Genomic DNA, 8007 nt, shown 5'->3' on the forward strand with positions numbered 1-8007 from the left:
TGTAAAGTCCTTTGGTTTTTAATATCTTCCACCAATTAGAAGTTTTATGTTTTTGATGTCAGGTTCCCACACTACCAGTTATGATTTGTTTCATTGAGAGTAAGTAGCAGATATAATGGAAAAGCAAAAGAGTTAGACTGGGGGTAGCAGCTGGAAGTAAGATTTAGTGCTACAGATGGCTATTATAGATGGTGCACAGGTTGTTATTACTGAAATAGGGATGTCTTAGGTTCATTTTAGAACATATTCCATGGTCTATGTGACAGCAACAGTCACCACAATCAGAAGCGAAACTTACATTTGTCAATAGGAGCTAATAGAAGGATGTGGAGAGTAGGTCACATGTCATAGGTGTTGAGATTATATGCCTTGAAATCAGGCAAATGCTAGCTTGAAGCCCTACTCCTCAAATTCCTATGTGCCCTCAGGTAATGTACTGAATCAATTTGAACTTCAAATTGCTGCAACAACTTGGCACAGTGACTGCACAGCACAAAAACCGCTCTCAGTTGAACAGGAGCGCAGTGCGACCAGGAAGCAGCCCACCTGGTGTGAGCCTGAGGGTGAGAGGTCCTGCAGTTGGGACCTGATAGGCAAGAGAGGGGAGGGGTCTAAACCTGGAGCAAAACAGAGAGACCAGGATCGGGGGAAGCTCCAGGCAGGAGAGGGATATGATACCGGGGGCACAAGTCTTCTCACCCTGGTTACCTACACCACCCTGAGGGCAGACACTCAAGCTTAAAATAGACAACTACACCTACTGGAAGAGAAGAGAAGCAGGAAATAAATGTAATTCTAAGAGTATTTTTTTTCCTTCTTATAGTTTTTCTTTCTCCTCTACCATTCTATCCTCTGGCCCTCACAATCCCAACATAAGTGAGACCAAGAATTTTGCATGAAACAGAACTTTGAGAACTGAGTCACCTGAATAATATAATATAGAGGAATTGCATAAGCCCCACCCCTTTTTAATTTTTTCTTTCTTTCTTTCCCTTTTTTCCTTCTCTTTGTTCCTCTTTTAACCTCCAAATTTTAATATTTTTTATATCCTGTAATTTTCTAAATACATATGTGTGTTTGTTTTATGTACTCTACTGTCATCTCACGTACTTGTCTACCCTAAATTATCTCCTGTTTATTCCCCTGCTACTTACTCTCTTCATTAGACTTCTCCTCCAAATTTCCTAAGTTATATTAACCCCATACCCTCATATCTTTCCCTCTTAGCATATCGTCCTACGCCCGACCTCCAGCTCACTGTCCGCCACCAGAAACTGTACACCTTTCATGAAACTACTGATTATATTTTAAATAATAACTGAATCCAACGTTTCTGGGCATTGAGACTAACTATAAATGTCTTAATCACAATAATTTGTTCATAGGTGATGTATTGTTGATATTGGGATCTATTAACATTGTCCTTCCTCACAAAGGAGGGATCTTGGAACCCTACAAGAGCACTACAAATCTACAGGGTAAAAACAATAACACACCAGATCCACAGAGCTGGAAAGGAAGACACACAAGCAACATGAAAAGATAAGGGAAGAAAGTACCACAAACAAATCAAGACAACATTCATTAGAAGCATTGGCAGCTACAGCAGAAAAAACTACAGAGAAAGACTTCAGGATATACATGGATAAAGTGCTCTTGAACTCAAAGAAGACATAAGAAAACAAATACAAGCAGTGAAAGACAACTTTGTCAATGAGCTACATAAACAAATCTAAGAAATAAAAGATCACATCAACAGGGAGATAGAGGTTCTAAAAAAACCCCATAAATCCTTGAAATGAAAGAAATAATAAACTAAATTAAAAACTCGAACGAGAGCATCACCAACAGAGTAGACCACTTAGATGATAGGACCTCAGACAATGAAGATAAAACATATCATATTGCAAAGAACATAGATAGCACAGTGAAAATGATAAGAAACCACAAGCAGAACATCCAAGAAATATGGGATAGCATAAAAAGACCAAATTTAAGAGTTATTGGGATAGAGGAAGGCATAGAGGCCCAAATCAAAGGAATGAGCAAACTGTTCAATGAAATAATATCAGAAAACTTTCCAAACATGAAGAATGAATTGGAAATCCAAATCCAAGAAACCTACAGGACACTGAATGTGCAAAATCACAAAAGATCTACACCAAGACACGTAATAATGAAAATACCCAACTTACAGAATAAGAAGATAATTTTAAAAGCCACAAGAGAAAGGAATCAGATTACATAGAGGGGTAAAACAATTAGGATAATGGCTGATTTTTCAACACAGACCCTAAAACCTAGAAGATCCTGGAAAAACATATATCAAGCTCTGAAAGATAATGGGTGCCAACCAAGTATCTTGTAGCCAGCAAAATTAAGCTTCATATTTAAAAATGAAATAAAAACCTTCCACAATAAACAAAAGTTAAAATAATTTATAGCTAGAAAACCAGCAGTACAAAACATCCTTGGAAAAATATCTCATGAAGAGGAAATGAAAAACAACAATGAAAACCAGCAGAGGGAGGTAGTACACTAAAGGGAAAACTAATCAAAATCAAGTTAAATAACAAAAATAAACAAATATGGCTGGAAATACAAACCATGTCTCAATAGTAACCCTAAATACTAATGGCTTAAATTCACCAATCAAAAGACATAGGCTAGCAGATTGGATTTTTTAAAAAGACCCAACAATATGCTGCCTAAAGGAGACTCATCTGATAGGAAAAGACATACACAGACTGAAGGTGAAAGGTTGGGAAAAATCATACCACTCACATGGACTGTGGAAGCATGCAGGGGATTCCATCCTCATGTCAAATAAAGTAGACTTCAAGCCAAAGTTAACCAAAAGGGATAAAGATGGACATTACATACTGCTCAAGGGAACCATACACCAACAATACATAACAATCATAAATATATATGCCCCAAACAATGGTGCAGCTATGTTCATCAAACAAACTCTTCTCAAGTTCAAGAGTCAAATTGACCACAACACAGTAATCTTGGGTGACTTTAACACACCTCTCTCACTCTAGATAGATCTTCAAAACAAAAGTTGAATAAAGAAACTATGGAGCTCAATAACACAATTAATAACAGACTTAACTAACATATATAGAATATTTCAACTGGCATCAAGTGGATACACTTTCTTCTCAGCAGCACATGGATCCTTCTCTAAAATGGACCATACACTGTCACAAAGCAACTCTTAGAAAATAAAAAAGTAGAGATACTACAATGCATTTTATCAGATCATAATGGAATGAAATTGGAAATCAATGACAAAATAAAAATTTCTGCATCACATGGAGACTAAACAATATGCTATTGAATGAAAAATGGGTTCCAGAAGACATCAAGGAGAAGATTAAAAAATTCTTAGAGGTAAATGAAAACACAAACACATCATATAGGAATCTCTGGGACACTATGAAAGCAGTACTAAGAGGAAAATTCATTGCATGGAGTTCATTCCTTAAAAGAAGAAAAAGTCAACAAATAAATGACCTCACACTACATCTCAAAGCCCTAGAAAAAGAAGAACACATCAGCAGCAAAAGCAGTAGAAGGCAAGAAATAATTAAAATTAGAGCAGAAATCAATGAACTCAAAACAAAAGAAACAATTGGGAAAAAATGACAGAACAAAAAGTTGGTTCTTTGAAAAAATAAATAAAATTGACAGACCCTTAGCCATGCTAACGAAGAGAAAAAGAGAGAGAACTCAGCATATGTGATGAAAAAGACAATATCACTGCCGCAGACCGGCTGCAGCAAAATAACCGGGGGGTGACGAGCAACTTGTGTACATTGATACAGCAGGAGTGGGAGCCGTTTATTGTAGGACAGGAAGGGTATATATACATTACACACAGCTTATCTTAATTAACATAAACTAGATACAGCAGTCAACCAATAAGGAATCTCCACACTTAATGGCTCTCTGGCGTTACTTCACAAACCACTCCCTCTGGCAAAATGCCAGGCGCCATCTTGGCTTGTTTACAGACCCTAACATATCACAACAGACACTACAGAAATACAAAGGATAATTAGAAATTATTTTGAAACCTTATACTCCAATAAGATAGAAGATATTGAAGGCATTGACAAATTTTTTAAGTCATATAATCTGCCCAGATTGAGTCAGGAAGATATACACAATTTAAACAGACCAATATCGAGTGAGGAAATAGAAGACGCCATCAGAAGCTTACCAACCAAGAAAAGCCCAGGACCACATGGATACACAGCCGAGATTTACAAGACTTTTAAAGAAGAATTAATATCAATAATATTCAATTTATTTCAGTAAATAGAAAAAGAGGGAGCACTTCCAAACTCATTCTATGAGGCCAATATCACCCTGATTCCAAAACCAGACAAAGACACTTCAAAGAAAGGAAACTTCAGACCAATATTTCTAAACATAGATACAAATATCTCTGAACATAGATGCAAAAATTCTCAATAAAATTCTGGCAATTCGAATACAAAAATATATCAAAAAGGTTGTGCACCATGATCAAGAGGGAGTCATCCCAGGAATGCAGGGTTGGTTCAATATATGGAAATCATAAACGTAATTCAACACATCAATAGACTTAAAGATAAGAATTATATGATCATCTCAATAGATGTATGAAAAGCATTTGACAAAATTCAGCACCCCTTTATGTTCAAAACACTAAAAAAACTAGGGATAATAGGAACATATCTCAACAACATAAAGGCTATCTATGCTAAGCCTCAGGCCAACATCACTTTAAACAAAGAAAAATTGAAGGCATTCCCTCTAAAATCTGGAACAAGACAGGGACACCCTCTTTCACCACTTCTATTCAACATAGTTCTTAAAACACTGGCCAGAGCAATTAGATAGATGAAAGAAATTAAAGATAGATATATATATATATATGAAAAGAAGAACTTAAATTAGCTCTATTTGCTGATGATATGATTCTATACCTAGAAGACCCAAAGAAACTCCACCAGAAAACTTCTAGAACTAGTAAATGAATTCAGGAAAGTAGCAGGATATAAAATCAATACCCATAAATCAAAGGCATTTCTGCATATCAGTGACAAATCCTCAGAAAGGGAAATGAGGAAAGCTATCCCATTTACAATAGCCTTAAAAAAAACTTGGGAATCAATTTAATGAAAGAAGTGAAAGATATATATATATATAAAATGAAGACTATAGAACCCTAAAGAAAGAAGTCAAAGAAGACTTTAGAAGATGAAAAGATCTACCTTCCTCTTGAATAGGCAGAACTAATATTATAAAAATGACCATATTACCAAAAGCATTATACAGATTTAATTCGATTCTAATCAAAATCCCAACGACATTCCTCATAGAAATAGAAAAAGCAATCAAGAAATTCATCTGGAAAAATAAGAGACCCAGAATAGCTAAAGCAATTCTAAGCAGGAAGTGTGAAACAGGTGATATTGCTATACCAGACCTTAAACTATATTACAGAGTAATAGTAACAAAAACAGCATGGTATTGACACCAAAACAGACTGGTAGACCAATGGTACAGAATAGAGGACACAGAGTCTAACCCACAAAATTACAATCATCTTATATTAGACAAAAGTGCCAAACACATGCATTAGAGAAAAGATAGCCTCCTCAACAAATGGTACTGAGAAAACTGGAAATTCATATGCAACAAAATGAAATTAAGTGCCTATCTCTCACCATGCATAAAACTCTGCTCAAAATGGATTAAGAATTTAGGAATTAAACCAGAGACCCTGCGTCTAATAGAAGAAAAAGTAGGCCTTAATCTCCATCATGTGGGATTAGGCCTCAACTTCCTTAATGAGACTCCTATAGCACAAGAATTAAAACCAAGAATCAATAAATGGAAGGGACTCAAACTAAAAAGTTTCTTCTCAGCAAAAGAAACAATCAGTGAATAGAGAGCCTACATCCTAGGAGCAAATTTTTACTCCTCACATATCAGACAGAGCACTAATCTCCAGGGTATATAAAGAACTCAACACCAAAAAAACAAATAATCCAATAAATAAATGGGCCATGGACCTGAAGAGACACTTCTCAGAACATGATATACATTCAATCAACAAATATATGCAAAAATATTCATCATCACTAGCAATTAGAGAAATGCAAATTAAAACCAATCTAAGATTTCATCTCACTCTAGTCAAAATGGCAGCTATTATTAATACAACAACAGTAAGTGTTGGCGAGGATGTGGGGAAAAAGGTACACTTATACACTGCTGGTGGGCCTGCAAACTGGTGCAGCCAATATGGAAATCAGTATGGAGATTTCTTGGAAAATTGGGAATGGAATCACCATTTGACCCAGCTATCCCTCTCCTATGACTATAACCAAAGGACTTAAAAGCATACTATAAGGACACAGCCACATCAATGTTTATAGCAGCACAATTCACAACAGCTAAACCATGGAACCAACCTAATGCCCTTCAACAGATGAATGATTTTTTAAAAAAATGTGTCATATATACACAGGAATATTGCTCAGCAATAAAAGAGAACAAAATCATGGCATCTGCAGGTAAATGGATGGAGTTGGAGAAGATAATGCTAAGTGAAGTTACCCAATCCCAAATAACCAAATGCTGAATGTTTTCTTTGATATAAGGAGGCTGATTCATAGTGGGATAGGGAGAGGAAGCATGAGATGAACTCTAGATAGGGGAGAGAGGTTGGAGGGGAAGGGATGAAGCATGGGTTTTAAATGATGGTGGAACGTGATGATCATTATTATCCGAAGTACATGTATGAAGACACGAATTTGTATGAATTTACTTTGTAAACAACCAGAGATATGAAAAATTATGCTCTATATGTGTAATATGAATTGTTATACATTCTGCTGTCATATATATAAAAAAGAATACGTGGCCAAAGGAACTGAACAGGCACTTCTCTCACCCACGTCCCACTTGGGCAAGGGAAAAGGTTCCTGTGAAAGGAATGGGCTGGCTGTAAAATAAAAAAGCTAGGAAAATAGTACCATGAAATAAACACTAGAGACCATAATTAAGTTTTCGGAATGGGGGCAGTGACAGTTTAGGCCAACCAAATGCATACGGCTTCTAACAAATGAAGGAGCCCCCACTTGCTTTATTTATACCAGTATAGACCAAAATGGATCCACAGGAGCTTCTTCCAAAAAACAGGATATGGGTGGAGGTAAGCAGGATGTTCAGTTCTTAACAGGTCATACCCATCTCTGGTGCTCTGCTGAACTTGTGATGGAGCTGTGTAGGAAGCCACATGAACCAGGCATTCTCAAACCAGCAGGATTGTGGCTGGGAGTTCCTGATACCAGACTTTCCTGCCTAATGGCTTCAACATCATTTTAGTTCATGCACAGTTCATGGATGGCTCTCTGCATACTTTCCAGAAGAAATCTTATCAGTCAACAAGTATATGTTCAACATCTCTAGCAATTAGAGAAATGCAAATTAAAATGACAAAGAGATTCCATATCACTCCAGTCAGAATGGCAATTATCAAGAATACAAGTAACAATAAATGTTGGCAAGCATGTGGGGGAAAAGATACACTCATACATTACTAGTGGGACTGAAAATTGATGCAATCACTCTAGAAAGCAGTATGGAGATTCCTCAGAAAATTTGGAATAGAACCACCATTTGACCCAGTTATCCCATTCCTTGACATATACCCAAAGGACTAAAAAATCATCATATTATATCAATATTTATAGCAGCTCAATTCACAATAGCTAAACTATGAAACCAGCCTAGGTGCCCCTCAAAAGTTGAAAGGATAAAGAAAATATGGTACATATTTATAATGGAATATTACTCAGCCAAAATATGAATGAAATTACGGCATTTTCCAGTAAATGGTTGGAACTGAAGCCTATCATGCTAAGTGAAATAAGCCAATCCAAAAAACAAAGGCTAAAATGTCCTTTCTGATATGCGGATGCTAAAACACATTGAGAGGGA

The sequence above is a fragment of the Marmota flaviventris genome, chromosome 17 (assembly GCF_047511675.1).
Source record: "Marmota flaviventris isolate mMarFla1 chromosome 17, mMarFla1.hap1, whole genome shotgun sequence".
In the NCBI taxonomy this organism is placed as follows: Eukaryota; Metazoa; Chordata; class Mammalia; order Rodentia; family Sciuridae; genus Marmota; species Marmota flaviventris.